The sequence below is a fragment of the Myodes glareolus genome, chromosome X, assembly GCF_982192425.1.
Source record: "Myodes glareolus chromosome X, mMyoGla1.1, whole genome shotgun sequence".
Lineage (NCBI taxonomy): Eukaryota > Metazoa > Chordata > Mammalia > Rodentia > Cricetidae > Myodes > Myodes glareolus.
In genome coordinates, this window is record NC_142053.1 from 123,619,073 (window position 1) to 123,638,397 (window position 19,325).

At 38.1% G+C, this 19,325-nt stretch overlaps 1 long non-coding RNA gene across 1 annotated transcript; it reads left to right on the plus strand.

Annotated features, from left to right (window-relative positions):
* The first annotated feature begins 14,593 nt into the window (after positions 1–14,593).
* LOC148117461 (uncharacterized) lies at positions 14,594–19,063 on the plus strand. The gene is made up of 3 exons (XR_015737005.1): positions 14,594–14,803; positions 16,650–16,766; positions 18,310–19,063. It is a non-coding gene; the product is annotated as an uncharacterized LOC148117461 (long non-coding RNA).
* Positions 19,064–19,325: the final 262 nt, after the last annotated feature.

Sequence of the window (19,325 nt, forward strand, 5' to 3'; positions counted from 1 at the left end):
CTCCCACAATTCTGTTCTATCTTCCCTGCCTACCTATGTTCTGACCTATCAGGCCAAGCTGTTTTCTTTATTAATTAACCAATGAAAGCTACAGATAGATAGAAGACCCTCCTACATCATACATTATGGATCACTATTCAGCTGTAAAGAAAAATAAAATCAAGAAAAGTGGACATAAAAGCACAAAACTAGAAAATACCATAACTTAATGGGGTAACCCAAATAAAGAAAGAAAAACATCACGTGTACTCTGTCATCTGTCATCTGAGACTTTTAGGTCCTAATCTTCAGATTTAAAAAAGATTTAGACCAAACCTATCTTAAAGGGAAATTCTCTTTGCAACAGATAGAGAACATTATAGAAAACCACAACCAACTGAAATAGAGTTGTGGAGCCCAGTTCCAATAGATACATCTATAATACAACTTCCACAACTACAGCTCAGGGATCATTAAGAAGAGAGAGTGCAAAGGCTTTAAGAGGAAGCGATACAGAGTTGACTATAAGATCAAGTCTCCTAGTAATGTTAGAAGCCATTTCTAAAAAATATCTCACCAACAAGTCAGCCTAAAATTCAAATCAGGCCAGGCAGTGGTGGTGCATGACTTTACTTCTGGCACTTGGGATGCAGAGGAGGTAGATCTCTGTGAGTTCAAGAACAGCCTAGTAGTCTCCAGAGCAAGAGCCATGACTGCTCCACAGAGAACACCTGTCTCACGAAAATAAAGAACTCAGTTCATATAGGACAGTGATGAACATGATAATATGGGGGAATAATAACCACAAGGCCTCAATCTTACTCAAGTAAGTACAGGCAATTGAGAAATACTCAGAGCAGGATAGTCTTCTCCAGGGAAGAGAAGATCAGATTGTTATCCTATAGCAAATGACAAACACTGAAAACATACGTATGTGTAACAGTATTCAGACTGAACAAATTTTATATGTGTGTATGCTTATATATACAAATGCATATGCATATATGTGGAGGGCCGCAACCACATTCTCCATTGCTTCAAGGGACAAAGGTAGAGATTGACCTCTGTGACCTCAAGGTGTGGTGGTACACGCCTTTAGTCCTGATGCCTGGGAGGCAGAGGCAGATTGACCTCTGTGACCTCAAGGTGTGGTAGTACACGCCTTTGGTCCCAATGCCTGGGAGGCAGAGACAGACAGATCTCTGTGAGTTCAAGGTGTTGTAGCACACGCCTTTAATCCCAGCGCATGTGCTTGGTAACTCTCTATTGCTGTGTCCCTGCCTACTTCCGAGGCATCATCTGGGATAATGGGCAGCGGACCAATCCAAGAGTGACACGTCAGAAGCGAGGACTGTTTCCTTTATAAGCGCTGGGTTCCCCTCATTCTGGGTCTCCGCAATGTAAGCTTATGCTCTCCCTCTCAAGACGCATTAAAGCTTTGCTGCAGAAGGATCCTAAGTGTCCTGCGTCGTTCTTGTGGGCGAGACGGTAGCGCGGGACATCTGGTGCTTGAAACCCGGGATGCTGGGGGACCCTGACAACTGCTCGCACCACCGGAGACCCCTTGGACACAAGGAGGATTCAGAACTGCAGGTCTGCATGCTCAGAGAGGTATGACTATTCCTGGATTTTTCGGTTTGGGGCTTGACTTGTCTCCACCTTGGAAAGGTTTCATAGAGGCCTCAGTACTTCTTAGCAGTTCTCTTATCACTTTGAAATTGCTTAGAAGATAAATCCTGCCAGGCGGTTGTTGCAGACGGACAAAATGAATTGGAGGAAATCCAGGATAGCATATCAGAAACTGAGTGCAGTGAGAGGTTAGGCACGTGCGCAAGAAAAGAAAATAAGGAAAAAGGACCCCCCTGTGGTTCAAAGAATGGGGGAGACTAAAAAGAAAATAAGGAAAAAGGATCCCCCGGTGGTTCTAAGAATGGGGGAGACTGATCTACAAGGTCAAAAGCTTTCTGATACCAACAATAAGAAAAAAGGACAGATATATGTTATGTTGTTTGTGTTGTCTCTTGTGTACTGGACAAGAGAAAGATATTTAAATTTAGGAACTGCTAAGGATATGATGTTTTGGAAAAGAGGTTCTGCTTTCGTCTCCACAGAAAATGAGAGCCTAAAGGTGTACTTGGGATTTATGTGGTATGAATCACCGAGACCTCCTGAAATGTTGTAGTAAATACCCCTAAGAATGCAATGGCCCAATTCAGCAGGAAGTAGCCAGAGAGACGAACAACGCTCAAATTCCCTAAAAGATTGTTTAAGTGAGGTCCTTTCAATGGTTGCAGAGCAGTAAGCCTGCTTCTCTGATTTCTGCTTTACTCAGTGCACCAGTTTGGACTCGGAATGAATGCAGCTGCGGCTGGAGGGCGGCTGGAGCGGAGCTTTGCTAGGTGGCTATGGTGGGGGGCACGTTGCACCGGCTCAGTCAGTGCCTGGCCTGGAGGGTGTCACAGCAGTACAGAGAATGAGAGCGGTGCCACAAGCTGCCAGGCCAGAAGGCTTGCAATGTGCCTGAAACTATGAGGGGCTCTGAGGCTGGAGTGGCTTCTGTTCCGCTTGGCTGAGCTGAGCTGTGCTGATCCTAGGTAACAAAGGCAGACCAATAGCCTGGGGCAACGGGTGGGGTGAACAATGCCGGCTACTAGCCCGAGAGATTTTCCATCTGAATAAGGAGCTGAAGAGATAGCTTAGGGGTTAAGAATGCTGCCTGCTCTTCCAAGGGTCGTGAGTTCAATTCCCCAGCGAACACATGGCAGCTTACAACTATTTGGTTTTAAATCTAATGTTTCAGGATCCACAGGGAGGTAGATGCAAAAAGCCCTTAGATTTTTAAGGTGATTGGGTCATTGGCTAAATCTGTGACTGTGGCAAAAAAGCCCATAGTTTCCAACACGCCTCTGCTAGACTTCTTGATGCAGCTGGAGAATTGCGCCCCTGCGATCCCAGATGCAACGACTGATTATTAAGCAATTGTCTAGTTATCTTCTAGGTAATTGGACTGGAAAACTTGATGAGAAAGTAGCAAGGATGACCCTCTAAACAATGACAAGGGCATGGCCCATACCGATACCAGTTCTTGTTAAAAACGAAAAAACGGGGAATAATAAAGGAGTTGCCCCCGATGCCAAGAGTGGCCATTGCCATGGCTCTGTTCACTATAAATTTTTTAAATTTAGATGATAATGGCCAAAATGCTGCAACACGACATTGTTCGGATCCGCAGCGGCCCAAAGATTTGGTTAAGGACAGTGGTCCATTGCACAGGGTGGAGTGCTTGGCTTAGCTAGCCCTGAAGGTTGTCGAGCTGAAGAGCATCGCACAGAGAATGGCCCTCTCTGAGAGATATGTCGCACTGCATAAGGGTTTCCTGTCGTATATTCCCTTTCCCAGAAAAATGGCAGAGGGCAGGCCAGATAAGTTCCAGGTGTCATGAACCTAGGGGCAGATTCCGTGCAAGCCCATTATAATGTTTCCGCTCTGGGAAGTGAGATCTCTATCTTTGCCTTCTGAGGGAGTTGCCTTTCTGCAAAGAAGTAAAAAAAGGGGGATATGTGGAGGGCCGCAACCACATTCTCCATTGCTTCAAGGGCCAAAGGTAGAGATTGACCTCTGTGACCTCAAGGTGTGGTGGTACACGCCTTTGGTCCCAATGCCTGGGAGGCAGAGACAGGCAGATCTCTGTGAGTTCAAGGTGTTGTAGCACACGCCTTTAATCCCAGCGCATGTGCTTGGTAACTCTCTATTGCTGTGTCCCTGCCTACTTCCGAGGCATCATCTGGGATAATGGGCAGCGGACCAATCCAAGAGTGACACGTCAGAAGCGAGGACTGTTTCCTTTATAAGGGCTGGGTTCCCCTCATTCTGGGTCTCCGCAATGTAAGCTTATGCTCTCCCTCTCAAGACGCATTAAAGCTTTGCTGCAGAAGGATCCTAAGTGTCCTGCGTCGTTCTTGTGGGTGAGACGGTAGCACGGGACACATACACACACACACACACACACACACACATATATGTGTGTGTGTGTGTGTGTGTGTGTATATATATGTGTGTGTGTGTGTGTGTGTGTGTGTATATGTGTGTGTGTGTGTGTGTGTGTGTGTATAAAACAATTCATAAAAACAGGCTCCATAGCTTTTAAAAAGAAAAAGAATGGATTTATGGGGTTGGTTTGTGGGTAGAAAAGAAAAGCAGATAATAAATAATTTTATTATAAACCCAAAACATAATTAATATTAATAGAAATAGGTCATTGTTTGAAGAAAATATCTTTTAGGACATTTATTTGATGTTAGATAATGGCTCAACTAGTAAGGCATACTTATAAAACAAAAATAACACAATGCCACATGTAGGCCATTCCATATGGGTTGAATAGGGAAGTGCCAAAGGTGGAACAAGTAATACAGGTTCCTGCTATGCTTCTTAGTTTTCCCCAGAACTGGATGACAAGACACTATAGCTGAGGAGAAGACAACCCTTGATTTTTATATATAATAAGTCAAGCTGAAACTGGGCAGGAAAAGTTTTTGCTCTAAGAAACATAAATTATAATTTTCAATTTTAATATAGTCTTTATTTGTGTAATAATATGGTATTGTGTAATAATACAGAATAACATTATTTCAGACTGATTCTCTATAAGTATGCTGGCTAGCCTTGAACTTTCTATGTGGTCTAGGCTGAACTCAAACTCACCCATGTGTCTGCCTCTCAAGGGTTGAGTTTGAAGAAGTACACCTCTACACAAAGCCTACATCATAACCTTTCTACATTTTTGCACTTGGCTTATTTGGTCTTTTTATTCCATGAAATATTTATTGTTAGAGTATATATGACATCAAATTTTCTTTATTTGTACAATTATTGTGCAGTGATTTCTCCTTTGTAGCTTTGAATTCATGACATCTAAAATCACAGATGAAAAAGAAAAGACCTCAGTGTTTATAAAGGTTTCTACATGTAATAATAAGTATATGTACATCCTGATAGGAAAAGGCCCATGACTGTAAACATAACTTTATCTGAGATTGTGGAGTCTGGTTCATACTGGATAGGCACAGTTTTAATTTTTTTTGCCTACATTGTTATGCTAGGGTCAGTTACAAACACATTTCTTCATGGTATAATGCATTGAATAGAACATATGTTAATGCATTATTAACCTTCATCCATGATTTTTATCATGGAGGGAAAAATCATTGTCACTGAACCCTCTTATGGATAATTATTTCACTTGGACAGGAATGTTCAATTAATCATCCCAATATAACCTAGTCTTAAGACCAGGAGTATTATTTCAGGGACACAAGGTCAAGCAACATTGATGAGGGTCAAACAGAAAATACTGAAATAAGTTGTCCTAATGGGGAACAATTAATTTTTTTAGGATGAGATCTCTGATGATATATCCATGCCCAAGATGTCATCCTGAAACACACATACTATTAGTATCACTAAAAGGCCTTAGTAGGCTAGAATGTCTAAGTATCTCTATCTGTCTATCTATCCATTATCTATCTATCTCCATTTATGTGTCATTTGTCAATCTACCTATTCAGACACATACATTAACATACATGCATATCATACATGTATAGCATATACATACATATTCCTAAATGGAATCTGCTCAGTCTTCATAATATTACTTATGTTGTGTTTTCAAGGATACCATTTGCAACTGGAATGCCAATTGGTATGCTCCTACTTAAGGATAACCACCTCTCCTGCTCTTAACTTTTTTCATTTGCCTGTAGTTCTTCTTGTAGGGTTGAGGGATGATGAACTTTTTTCCATCCACTTTGGCATGTTCATTCATATCATCTTTGTTCAGCTTATCTTTGGGAAGCCATGTTTGTGAGACTTTATGGGTATAGCTTCTGACATTGCTAGGAGACACTATCTCACACCAACCTCATGATACTCTTATCACTTCATTACTTAGTCAGATGATAGTCTAATCACTTCATTATTTAGTCAGACAATTGTGTGGGTAAACAGATTAAATAGTAGTATTATGCAATGTTATAGTACTGTCAAGAAATGAAACCAAGAAAGACTAAAAGAGACTAAGAGAGACTAAAAATATATACATGCATATCTTCTTGAATAAATCATGAATTGAGAAGAGAATATGGGGAAACAGAAATACTATGGAGGGGTTGATGAGTGGATGAAAATGTTGTAAATACAAGCTAAATGTACAAAATTCTCAAAATAAACATATAAGTAGTTCTTCTAAAGCAACCTTGTTTTACATGGCTTTCTTGATATCCATAGACACTCCTTATAAACCTTGAATGTTAATGTGCATCTTTTCATCTTTAACTTTTCGGAGACTGGCTAGAGCACCACTGTCTAGCATTTTCCCCTTTTCCTTATGACAAGCCCCATGGATTTCTTTTGCCTCTTCTGTTTTAAGAGCTAGTTACAATCTAAATAATCATGGCAATACACACAGAAAATGAAGATATAGAAATGTTTATTTGTAGGTACCTATACCTATGGAAAGTCATTGCTATGAATTTACTCTTTTCTTCAAGGTCACATGCCTCATATATATGCAGTTTAACTGCATCCTGATCCAGCTTCTTACAGATGTCATTATGGAAAAGATACTCTCCTTAGATGGACTTCAGAAAACAGATATTGTCCTCTATTTTCAATTATGTGTGACATGAGGGCAGACCTGAAAAGTTTGTTGCATGAAATCTTTAGTGTTTTAGACAATTCAACTTATAAAATAATTTACAACTAAAAGTAACTGTGAATCACAATATAATATTCACTTCTCCTGTGTTATTGCCCATGAATCTCCAGTATTTGTACCCTCTCAAACAACAAACTATTTTAGTTAATCAACTGAGCACTGCCAAGTTAAAATAATGAGCTCCTTTGATTCTTCTACATGTTGATATTCAGTTATGCCAGCACCACTTGTTGAATATGCTTTCTTTTTTGTTTTATATTATTTGCTTCTTTGTCAAATATCAGGTGTTTCTAGGTATTGTTACACCAAGATATTTTATGTTACTTGCAGCTATTGTGAAGGGTAATGTTCCTCTGATTTCTTTCTCAGCCCATTTATCATCTTAGTAAAATAGAGTTACTGATTTTTGTAGTCAATCTTGTATGATGCTACATTACTGAAGGTGTTTATGAGTTATAGGAGTTACCTGTCAGAATTTTTGGAGTCACTTATGCAAGGTATCATATCATCAGCGAGTGAGAGTTTGACAACTTTTCTTTCCCTATTTGTATCCCCTTGATCTCCTTTGGCTGTCTTATTGTTTTAGGTAGAACCTCAGGTACTATACTGAATAGATATCAAGAGAGTAGACAACCTTGTCTTGTTCTAGATTTCAGTGGGATCACTTTGAGTTTCTTTCCATTTAGCTTGATGTTGGCTATTGGCTTGCTGTATATTGCCTTTACTATGTTTAGGTACATTCTTATATCCCTGCTTTCTCCAAGACATTTATTATGAATGGATGTTGTATTTCAGCATCTAGTGAGATGAAAATAGATCTATTGCAATGCATAAAACTCAAGTCCAAGGAAATCAAAAACCTCAACATAAAAGAAACCACACTGAACTCATAAAAGAGAGAGTGACAAGTACACTTGAACTCATTAGACAGGAGACCACATCCTAAATCGTACCACAGTACCACAGACACTGAGAGAAAGAATTAATAAATGGGACTTCTGAAACGTAGAAGCTTCTGTAAAGCAAAAGACATGGTCACCAAGACAAAACAGCAGCCTACAGAATGGGAAAAGATCTTCACATACCCCACGTCAAACTGATCTCCTAAATATACAAAGAACTTAAGAAACTGATCATCAAAAGAAAAAATAATCCAATAACAACTGGCATACAGACCTAATCAGAGAACTCTCAACATGTGAAAATAAAAAGGCTGAAAGGCACTTAAGGAACTGCTAGCTATCCGAGAAATGCATAGCAAAACAACTCTGAGTTTTTATCTTACATCTGTAAGAATGTCCAAGATCAAAAACACTGATGACAACTTATGCTGGAGAGGATGATGGGTAAAGCAAAAACTCAGCCATTCCTAGTGGGAGTGCAAAATGGTACAGCCACTTTGAAAATCATTATGGTTATTTCTCAGAAAATTAGGAAACTACCAACCTCCAGACCCAGCAAAACCACTTTTGGGTATACCCCCAAGGAATGCTCAATCATATCACAAGCACATGTGCTCAACTATGTTCATAACAGCATTATTTGCCATGGCCAGAACCTGGAAACAACCTAAATGCCCTGCAAGCAAAGAATGGATAAGGAAAATGTGGTACATTTACACAACAGAGTACTACACAGCAGAAAAAAATAATGACATTTTGAAATTTGCTAGCAAAAGGATGGATCTAGAAAACATCATATTGAGTGAGGTAACCCAGACCCAGAAAGCCAAATATAATATGGACTCATTCATAAGTGGCTTTTAGACATAATGCAAAGAAAAACTGGGCTACAATTCATAATCCCAGACTACTTAGACAACAAAGAGTACATTAAGAGAGACATACATGGATCTAAGTACATGGGAAATAAAAAATGACAAAATATCCTGTATAAATTGTGAGCATGGGGATCATGTGAGAGGGCAGAATGGGAGGGGAGTAGAGAAACCTATGTGGCTCAAAAACAAATTTAAAAAATAATTTCCTTCACATTCTTCTAATTCAAAGATAACTGTTATAGTTACTAGAAATTGTGGAGAATCCTTTCAGAGTCACCATACATTCTGGAGAAATCTGGGGTTCTCTTTTGGTGTTTTCAACTCTATTAATAAAGGTGTTTATTAGTGGAATCAAAGGAAACTCGGGGACTCTTCTGTTAGAGTTTTAAAGGAACAGGACACACAAGCTACAGCATTCACAGATTCTTTAATGCAAAAGTGGAGAAAAGGAGAAGAAAATGCCATAGTGCTTGTGTTAAACTATCTTGGAAGTCAGTCAAATGGTGAACAAGCAGTTGTATGATAGGCAGCATTATAAAAAGAATAAAATTATACAAAAAACAATGAAAGCATAACTAGGCTCTGACAAACCAAAAGAAGAAAAAGAAACATTATGAGAAAAGTAGACTGATTCAGTAGAATGTTATGGCCACCCTCGAGTGACTGAACACAGTCAGGGAAATCCTTGAAAAAAATATATTAACTCATTAAGGGCATGATTATTCTTAACTATTTATGAAGTCCCTTAAGGTGTATCAATATACCTTTGTGTTGATTTCTTAACCAAAAGGTTAAAAATAATTTCTGTACAGTAGCCATGATAGTCTATGACTGTGAATTTAAGACAGGCAGAGACTACTTCTACATCTCAGACCCTATCATTCCAGGCATCACAAAGATGGCTGTACAGACATATTTTTCTGTGTCCCAAAGGCAAACACTGTTGTCAAAAGTTGGACATAAGAAAACTTGTAATTTTTGATGCCAAGAGCCTGGTTACTATTATAGGGCACATGTTCAATGAGTGTCTTTAAGACACAGTCACTGTCACCACCAACATGGGAGGAATACACATATACAAAAAGTGTCAAGTCATCTTCCCACACTGCAGGCCACATTCTGGCAATAGCTTTAGATGTACCATGGTATATTGAGTTGGGATTCTCCTCTGTATGCTGTGAATACCATTGGTTAATAAAGAAACTGGCTTTGCCTAATAGGGTAGAAGAGATAGGATGGAAAAACTAAACTGAATTCTGGGAGAAAGAAAGTAAGAGTCAGTGGGGAGGCCATGGAGCCACTGCCAGAGACAGACTTGCTTGAACCTGGCCAGTAGGCCATGAGCCTCATGGTAAGATATAAAATAATGGAGATGGGTTAATTATAGATGTAAGAGCTAGATAGCAATATGCTTAAGTAATTGGCTAAGCAGGGATTTAATTAAAACAGTTTCTATGTGGTTATTTAGGCTGTTTGGTCAGCTGGGAAATGAACAAGTCACCTTCCTTACAAGGGTATATGACATGGTGAAGGTGTTATTCATTGCAAGCCATATTCTCATTTATACATTTTTAACATTTCCTTTAAAAAACAATGTATTTCTCATCAGGGAAACCCTGGGTACTTACAAGATAAACATCACCCTATATACTTCTGTCACAATTGGACAACTAGTTATCTATACCAGAAGATATCATGAGCTAAAATGTATTAAAATAAACTTTAAGTTTATGGAGTCCTCAAGGGAATATAAAAATATCCAAAAAACATGGCAAGAAAATCTGCATAACATATAGCTCTGCCCCTTTATTTTTTAAAAATATTTATTTATTTTTTAATTTCTTATGTATACAATATTCTGTTTGTGTGTATGTCTCCAGACCAGAAGAGGGCACCAGACATCATTACAGATGGTTGTGAGCCACCATGTGGTTGCTGGGAATCGAATTCAGGACCTTTGGAAGAGCAGGCAATGCTCTTAACCACTGAGCCATCTCTCCAGCCCCCAGCCCTGCTCCTTTAAAAGAAAGGATAGAAATATTAAAAATACTTTATGCTTAGGACAAGCACAAAATGTTATCATCACTATGCTAGTTTTTTGGCTTTTTTTGTTTTTTGTTGTTGTTATTTTTTTTTGTTTGTTTGTTTGTTTATGTCAACATGACACAAGCCAAGGTCATATGATAAGAAAAACACAAGATGCCTTTATTATATTGGTATGTGATATATCCTTGTCAACCCTGGAAAGGTGACCATGAGTTACATAAGAAAGTGAACTTCCTAGGTGGTTTTATTGTCAACTTGACACAAGGAAAGGTCATCTGGATAGAGGGAACCTCAATTGAGGAAATGACTCCATCTGTGGGAAAGCCTGCTGGACATTTTCTTAACAATTGATGTGTGAGGACCAAAACCAACCTTAGGAAAGCTACATTGCATTTCTTGATTGATGATTGATGTGGAAGTACACATACCAATGTGGGAAAAATTGTGGGAAATTTTTCTGATTGATAATCGATGTGGGAGAGTAAAGCTCACTGTGATGGTACCACCCCTGGTCTAGTGGTCCTGGGTTCTATAGTAAAGCAAGCTTAGCAAGACATGGGGAACAAACAAGAGTGCTGCAGTGTTCTCCATTGTTATAGGGAGTGGGCCCCTAGTTCTGGCCTCCCGCGTAGCTCATATCTGAAATAATCACACAAAACCTATATTAATTAAAACACCGCTTGGCCATTAGCTCTAGCCTCCTATTGGCTAACTCTTTCATCTTGATTTAACTCATTTCTATCAATCTGTGTTAACCATGAGCTTGTGGCTTACCTGGAAAGATTTAGCATGTCTAACCTGGCATCTCCATGGTGACTCTCTCTCTGACTCTGCTTCCTTCCTCCCAGAATTCAGTTCTACCTTCTCCACCTACCTAAGCTCTGGACTATCAAGCCAAGCAGTTTCTTTATTGATTAACCAATGAAAGCAGTACACAAACAGAAGGCCCTCCTACACCACTCCATAGTCTCTGCTTCAGGCCCTTCCTTTAGTTTCTGTCATGACTTCCTTTAGTGATAGATTGTAAGATGTAAGATTGAATAAACCCTATCATTTCCAAGTTGTTTTTGGTCAAGGTCTTTATCACAGCAACAGACAAGCAAACTAGAACAGGATCTCGGTAAAATGTCCTGGGACCTCTGAGTTACTCATGAGTGAGAATACAAGCATTGCTTTTTAAAAGTAATTAGATATTCCATATGTCCACATTGATAGGTAGATGAATATATACACAGATTCATGAGCTGCCCCTATCTCACTTCAGGCTCCTGACAGATATTTCTCTGGAATAGCTCACAGACCCTTTTACACTTGAGTTTCATGATTTGACTTTTAGGAGATACACTCTTCTGTTCAGTGGGCTTTTTGTAAATATTGATAGCACTCTTCAGAACATGTTTTTTCTCTATGACCTTTAACTTGCATACACTTCAGTTTTCAAGTTTCAATATCTGGATATATATTTATACCCGTAGTTATACCTACCTACTATCTTTCCATCTGTCCATTTATCTATGTATCAATTCTTCCATGCATAGATTCATGAACCTATGTACATACCCATTTATCCTTCTACCGATGTATCTATCATGTTTGTCTATCTCTCTAGTATCTACCTATATTTCATTAATCTTTGTATATAATCATCTATCCATCAATCAATGCATCTATTTTCTTGTGTATGTATGTATGTATGTATATATATATATCAATGTATGTATTCATTGATCTATTCTATCAAATCATTTACGTATGCCTCTGCTATGTAAGTATATGTATGCATATATGTGTGTGTCTGTATACTTACATATTCATGAATGTATGTTTATATTCAGACATCTATATGTTCCTATCATCTGTGCATGAATGTACATGTGTTTATATCCACCTATTCACTCCTGAATCTATCATTTATGCATCTATCTCTATATATGTATGCATATATACATATATCATCTATATAACTAAGTACATATTTATTTATAAATCCTTAGATTTCTTAATCCCTCTTAACATCCATCATCAATATCTATGCATCTACCATGCATTTAACACCTATGTATCTGCACGACCATCTCCTTCTCCATTCACATCCATAGATTCACGTATTTACATATAAGTCCATCTAATATCTCTGTGGCTGTCTCTCTATCTACCTATGCTTCATGACTCTATGGATATATTCATCTACCTAGCCATCCATTCACCTATCTTCTAATATCTATTACAATGCTTCTATCTAACACTTCAAAAATCAACCGGCTTGTTGATTTATGTATATATCTAACATCTATCTATCTATCTTTCTACTATCTGTCTGTCTGTCTGTCTATATGTCTATCTGTCTATCATCTGTCTATCCGTCTATCCGTCTATCTATCTATCTATCTATCTATCTATCTATCTATCTATCTATCTATCTACCTATCTAGCTATCTATCTGTCTATCTATTTATCTACTGGTATGCATATCATCTGTCATCTTTCATCTTCCATATAAGACATTTTATTTGCCAGGCCATTGTTCTAAAATTGAGCAGCATCCCATCAAAAGAAACATAGTTTCTTTGCTTGCTTTTTCTCTTTTATCTTTGTATATATACTTCTCTAACATAATAAATTCCTACCAGGGTGTAGATGTGTATCTGACTTTTAATTGAATTCTTTGGCATTTTGATGTCGAGTTTCTTGAGTTCTTTATATATTTTAGGGATCAACCCTCTGTCAGATGTGGGATTGGTGCTCCGTAGGTTGCTGTATTATCTTATTGGCATTGTTCTTTGACTTACAGAAGCTTTTCAGTTTCAGGAGGTCCAATTGATTAATTGTTTCTCACAGTGTCTGTGCTACTGGTGTATTTAGGAAGTAATCTCCTGTGCCAGTACATTCAAAGTTACTTCTCACTTCCTCTTGTATCAGGTTCAGTATAACTGGATTTATGATGAGGTGAGGTCTTTGACTCATTTGTACTTGACTTTTGAACACAGGGATAGAAATGGATCCCTTTGCATTCTTCTACAAGTCTACAGCCAATTATGCCAGTGTCATTTGTTAATTCGCATTCTTCTGCATGCTCACATGCAGTTATGTCAGCACCATTTGTTAAAGAGGTTTTCTATATTCCATTGTAAAATTTTGGATTCTTTGTCAAAAATCAGGTGTTCATAGGTGTGTGGAATAATGTCATAGGCTTTGATTTGATTCAGTTGGTAGATTTGTCTGTTTCTATGCCAATGCCAAGATGTTTTTATTACTGTAACTCTGTAGTAGAGCTTGAAATCAGTGAATGCGATACATCTGGAAGTTACTTTATTGTAGAGTATTGTTTTGGTTATCCTGTGATTTTTGTTTTCCCATATGAATTTGAGGTCTGTGAAGAATTGTGGTGTGATATTGATGAGGAATGCATTGAATCTGTAGATTGCTTTTGGTAAGATTAATATTTTTAGTATGTTGATCCTACCTATCAAAGATCATGAAAGAGCTTTCCATTTCTGATATCTTCTTAAATTTCTCTCTTCAAAGGCTTAAAGTTCTTGTCATCCAGGTCTCCCACTTGTTTGGTTAGTAACCCCCCAAATATCATATCACATCCTCTTTCCAAATACACGTCCCCTCTACTTCAACCATAGAATCTAATTGTTGCTCTTCTTATATTCTTGGGCTCAGGTCCTCCACTAGAGTATAGACACCTTGACAAGGACCAGTCACCTAAGAAAAGTACACTTTCTCAAGTCCAGGACCATTTAGCTTACAAAGTATTTCAGTTGCAGGTGATATTTTTATTAATAATTTAGTAAACTATTAATAATAATATTATTATTGGTTCTTTCTTTTTATTTTTATCAATTTTCCTCTTATGACCTTCATAAATTACACTGGCTATTTTATATGGGACCATAAAAAAGATTTCTGATTGAGAAAGATGTTTCAACATTTCAAATAATACAATAGGTATTAGTTCTTTAGGATTACAAGACTTAGAATATTTTCACTGCTCAGAATCCACTACCCAAGACAAATAGTCATGGAAACATTAGAATGTTTAGAGTTACTGTACTAAGCAACCACTGTCATTTGTCCATTCTGGAAAATAATTTGAAGAGTCTTAAGACTTCTTGGATGTCTGTGTGGTCTAAACAGCTCATGGTCTTCAGGAAGAACTTCAACACCATTGGATGTTCCCCAAACCTGCTCATCTCAATCCATATTGCCCTTGATATACAGTCATCTTTGTCTTTTTAATGCTACCTCTCATGCTCTGTGTTCTGTATCTTGAGGTAAGTCATTCTGAAGGTCCCTTTGAAAAGGAACAAATCCCAGAATTGAATCATGTGATGTGAATCATTACATCCTCCTTTCTATGTATCAGTCATATTATTGAGCATGGACCAGGAAATGAATTGGTTAAATTATGACTCAATAGCTCAAATGATGATGATGCCAAACCATGGGGGTATCCCTCTCTTCCTTCTATAAATAGAATCCATCATCGGACTTTATAAACTATATTATTTTTTTAAAAAAGCATTTCTTCCCAGTATTTTTCATGCATTGTATTTTATCCTATTTTGGTCCCCCTCAATTCCTCCCAGAACTTCTCCACTTTTCTACCTCTTGGTGCTGTACACTTTTACCATGGAAATACATGTAACAGAAAACTGGCTATCTTGAATTTGAAGTATACAGTTCACTGAATTAAGGTGGTTTGTTTATAGACATTTCTGGAACTTTTTTGTCTTTTTCATTTTGATTTATCCTCACCCACTGTCCAGTCCATGGTAACCCCCACTGTACTTTCCACATCTGTAGATTTCACCCTATGGGGTGTCTCATAAGTGGGAAATGATGCCATAATTGTTTCTCTGTGATTTTTCTCTATCCACATACTGTTATGTTCTCAAAGATCTCACATATTAAACAAAGTCAGAATTTCCCCCTTCAGATTTGTATATGTCTTCAGCCATCAAGGAACATGCACATGGATGACACCTTTGCTTACTGAGAAGAGTGCCATGAATGTTGTTGAATGAACATGTATTCAAGATGATTCTTGAATTCTTTTGGGAATAGGCCCTGAAACTAAAATGATAGATCTTATGGCAATTCTCTGTTTTAGCCTATGAGGGATAATTATCTAGTTTTCTACATTGCCTGCTTGCTCCATTGGCAATGCATAAAGATTTTTAACTATCTCACACCTTCACTTGCAGTTCTGTGTTTTTCTTCTTATAAAAAAAGTATTGTGCATAAAATGTTTTATTCAAGCTGAAATAAAAAGGAAAAAGAGGTGAGTATTTTATATTTTTCACAAATTTCTATCAGTCATCACTTTCCCTTTTATAAGACATAGGGATGACCACTGTTGACCACTGCTGTATATATCATACAATCCATGTATTTGTTGGCAAAGTTTCTATGTGAATAAAATTTATCTACTTTTAGCATAGCCAGGGAGCACTGTCTTTGACTGTAAACTATCGGGAGACTGGATAATCCATTATATCTCTATAAAGTATTAAATTCAAGTATATTACTTCACTATTTTGCACTTTGCTCCTAACCTACAAAAGTTTGAGATCATTGCTATGTGCCTGTTATTTCACTTTCATGAGGCTTGAAAGATTTTTACTGAAAAATGTTTTTGCATACAATACATACTGGTAATGGATTCCCTTCCCCCAACTCCTCTCAGATCCTCCCTGACTCTCACTCTCCCCAAATGCACACCCATTCTCTCTCACACTGGAAAGCAAATGGATATCCCAAGATGATTAAAAAAATAACAGAATAGGTAAAATAAACAAAATGCCGGGAGAAAGGGCCAAAGAAGAAAAACAAGAAACAGATGCAGATGGTGCCTGTTCTAAGGAGTAGTTGGTATACCCAGTGAGATTCCTTTGGTGAAAACAAGCTTTTCCTTTGGATTGGAGATAGTGTCTGAGTTAGGTATGGGGGCTTGCAGGACTGAAGGTTTTGTTATTGCGTATATGCTTATAAACATTAATGCAAATCCAGAGAACTGGACTGTGAGGATGGGTCTGTGTTCCAGGGATGGGTGAGGATTTGTTGTATGAGTCACACTCTGCATCACAGTACTTTTGTCTTTTTCTTTTCTTTTTGCAGGTGCTTTACTTTCTCCCATAATTCCCTGTCCAGTTCAACATTTCTTATTACTACTAAGTAACTAAGCCCATCTGAATTCATCTTCAAAATGTATAAATACTGCTACAAAAGGCAGAGGTAAGGGCTAAGGAGAAACCTATACTGTGATCTTCAAACTTTTTCTGAAAAATAAACATGCATCCACCCCACAGAGATCAGACGTGGAATTAACAAAGTCTTCAACAGTCTGAATCTTGATCCACTCTCCCTCAGCGCTCTGCTATAGACAGTGTATTAACCAAGCTGGCTATCAATTCCAAACCCATCATGTTGGTGTAAGTTTTCAAGTAGGACATCTGTGCCTTCACTCAGTTAGAACACAGTGGGTGTGTAAGAGAAAGTATTTCTGGGCAAGAAAATATAGTTTGTAGGTTCCCCGAAGGGTTCTTCATATGCAGTCACTGACACAGTCCACATTTCTACTGATAAAAAGACTCCATCTTTTACCTTTCTGCAAAACAACCAAGCTGAGATCCCTGGGGCATAATTTTCCATCTGATCATTTTCACTTACACCCAAGGATTTGGGTGTAACTGATAAGACATCCTGATAACATGTTTCACAGGATCAAGTAAAATGTCGTTTTACTTCACAGAAAATAGTTGTTCATTCAAAATTTGTCAACATAGTTTGCATATGTTAATGAAGTGACTTTGGTTATTCAAAGATAGAAATTGGAGGAAGTGATAAGGACAAAAAAGTCCACAAAGTCTGCCATGATTTCTGTTTTACATACTCTGTGTGTGTGTATAGGTGTGTTATTGATAGAAATAAGTATCCAATACATACTAGGCAATGAATATATCACCTAACTATATTACCATATTTCATTTTTTTAAATACATCGTCAATGGTAAAGCCATTATGATTTTAATTGTGCTTTTCTCTATTGCTTTCCTTAGCAAAAATCTTATAAATTGTAACAAATATGCAAATAAGAATGTCACTGACTACTGAAGTCAACTGGATAGATAACTGTTCTCCCTGAAGTTACAGTTTTGTGTTCATCTTTCACACTTAAAGATGAATATATCTCTTTGCATGTATAAATAAGTCACTTATATTTCATGGATAAAAATGAGTTCAATGGCTCATTTGTGAGAGGTTTGGAGTTCAACTCTCAGCACCAACATAGCAGCTCAAAACCAGTTGTAACTCCAGTGCCTGTTTCTGACACTCTGTTCTGAACTCTTCAGGTATCAGGCCCCCAAATGTACATACATGTATATGCAAGCAAAACACACCAAAACATAAAATAATAATCTATTTTGTTTTGTTATAGATGTATGTGTAGGGGTTGGGCATGTTGGTACCATGCCCTTGGAGGCCAGAAGAGGGCATCAAATCCCCTGGAGGTGGTTGTGAGTAGCTCAGGGAAGGTGCTAGGAAAGAAACTCTGGTCGTTTGCAAGAATAGAAAGTACTCTTATCCACTGAAGGGTCACAACCTTTTTTCTTTTATTATTATCTACAGAATGTGCAGGAGTAATATATAGAAATAGCTTTTCAACGCAACTTTTAGACAGGAGAAACAAAATGGCTCTTTAGGCCTCTAACAATGATTTGTTCTGTGTCTTCTCTTTTCCCTCATGTTCCTGGTTGATTTCACACTTTTCTGACAGCGTCTACAACTATGCCGAAGTGAAGGAGTGGATCTTCAGACTGACAAGCCTCCTTTGCAGTTTTTTGGTCTGGTGTTTTGGGATAAGCCTAGCTACCAGTAGACACTGGCGCATTTGGGAATTCAACAGCAAGGCTCTACACCTGTTGTACATTGGACTGTGGGAAGCTTATTATTATCAAGAAGTCAACAAATCAGGTTCAATAACCAGGGTGCCAGTGTACAGTGCTATGAACTCCAACTGGACCATTTCAATAGAACTTGAGTATGCAAGGGGCCTGATATTATTGTCTAATTTTATGCAGCCCGTAGTCCTTACTTTTACCTCAGTGGCCTTTATGGTCTGCTGGATCAGAGCCCCATACCCTGATTTCATGATCCTGTGCTACAAAACATCTGTCTTATTTCTGATCTTCAACATCATTTGCACAGTTCTGGCTGTGAGTTTGAACCACCTGGTGGACATTTATGGTCAAAGCACCCTTGACTTTCCACTAACATTTCCGGTCAGTAAAAAGGATCTGATAAAGAAGCAGCAAACCCATGTGTTCCCACTGGGGATGCTGACGGCTGTGCTTTCAGTCATCAGCATCATTATATTGTTTTATGAGATGTGGTCAATTAAAGCAAAGGCCACAGTGAAGTCAAGAGTTTCCTAAATAGATCACTGTCTGTAGAATTGAGTGAAGGGCTCCTGTATCAGCAACATCTGCCAGGAGTCTCCTTCAAGATACTTTCTGTGTGCACATAATCCTGCTCTGGTCATCTACTAATGTCAAATAAAACGTTAACTGTATTACCCATGTTTGTCACCTGCTTACGACTTGCTCTACTCTACAAATGCACTACCATCTCTTAAGGTCTTCATTTCTGGAAATATAGGCCAGGATTGTACATAGAGATACTTAAAGCAAAGGCAGGATACAAACAAAGGCAGGGAAGAGGTCAAGTTGCATTGATACACATGACCAACTCCAGGCTAAAAGGAGGTTCATAAATAAGCTCACACCTACAAAC